Raw genomic sequence first — 1,552 nt, forward strand, 5'->3', positions numbered from 1 at the left:
AATCATTATTTATTAAATAATAACTATTATTTATATATAATTTACATTTTATTTGTAAATAACTACTATTATATAAAATATCATTTCTAATTATTTATATATAATTCCAAGTAATACTTCATTATTTGTAAATAATAATAGTTCGACATTCCATTATTTATAAATAATGATTATTTGTTTTTCATTATTTATAAATAATGATTATTTGTTTTTCATTATTTACAAATAATGATTATTTGTTTTTCATTATTTATAAATAATGATTATTTGTTTTTCATTATTTATAAATAATGATTATTATTATTATTGTATTTACAAATAATGATTATTTGTTTTTCATTATTTATAAATAATGATTATTTGTTTTTCATTATTTATAAATAATGATAAATGGTTTTTCATTATTTATAAATAATGATTATTTGTTTTTCATTATTTACAAATAATGATTATTTGTTTTTCATTATTTATAAATAATGATTATTTGTTTTTCATTATTTATAAATAATTTGTTGAGTTTTCCATTATTTATAAATAATGATTATTTGTTAAATAATGAAAACGTCTACTTCATTATTTATAAATAATTTTTTCGAGTGCACCATTATTCTCATTATTTATAAATAATCATTATTTAATGTTCGAGTTTTCCATTATTTATAAATAAAGATTATTTGTTAAATAATGAAATATCTACTTCATTATTTATAAATAATAATTTTGTTTCAATATCCCATTAATCATTATTTATAAACAATTTTTACAGTTTGCCATTATATACAAATAATCATTATTTATATACAAATAACCATTATTTATTAAATAATGCCATTATTTATTAAATAATGCCATTATTTATTAAATAATGGAAAACTCGCTATAACATGCAAATGTGGGACCGCCCATGATATGAATATTCATGATGCGATTTCCTTTTTCGTGATTTTTCTTCACAAATTTTTGTCCATTTCCTCTTCATAATGACATTTCTTGAAGCAATTTTCTAGGGATATGGTCTGATTGTAATATTCTTCATTTTCTATATAACTTCGTCTTCGTAGAAATATCAAAAAGTGTAATTTTATACGATTTTTCCTACAGTTCACAATCCCCATAGGCGCGCGTGTACGGTAGGGACAACCGGTGAATCGACGGAGTGCTCTTCATCGAAATACTATACGTTGGTTGGTCCCCGGAAGTGGCGGGCGGAATTTAGCCCGAATCTTAGATGGAAGTCGATCAAGTGCAGAGAGTGAAATATCAGTGTACTTGTACAGGCCCTTCTACTTTTTATAAATATTTCTTGTTGCTTTTTTTGTTAAGTTAATTATTCCTGGTGTAGAGATAAGTTTCAGTTCTAATAATGCACTTCAAATACATTTTGGAGTGTCTGTTTGAGGCGTTTGGGGCGATTTCACCCTGGCCCCAAAATGCTCGCAACGACAATACGGGGGCATGATGACCCCTAAATTTTTAAAAACTTATTTTTCTATTGAAAATTATCACAAAATTCACCAAAAGTGTGCACGAAAGCCTTCGTATTTCACTTTTA

Source organism: Lytechinus pictus, chromosome 6 (genome assembly GCF_037042905.1).
Source record: "Lytechinus pictus isolate F3 Inbred chromosome 6, Lp3.0, whole genome shotgun sequence".
Classification (NCBI taxonomy): Eukaryota; Metazoa; Echinodermata; class Echinoidea; order Temnopleuroida; family Toxopneustidae; genus Lytechinus; species Lytechinus pictus.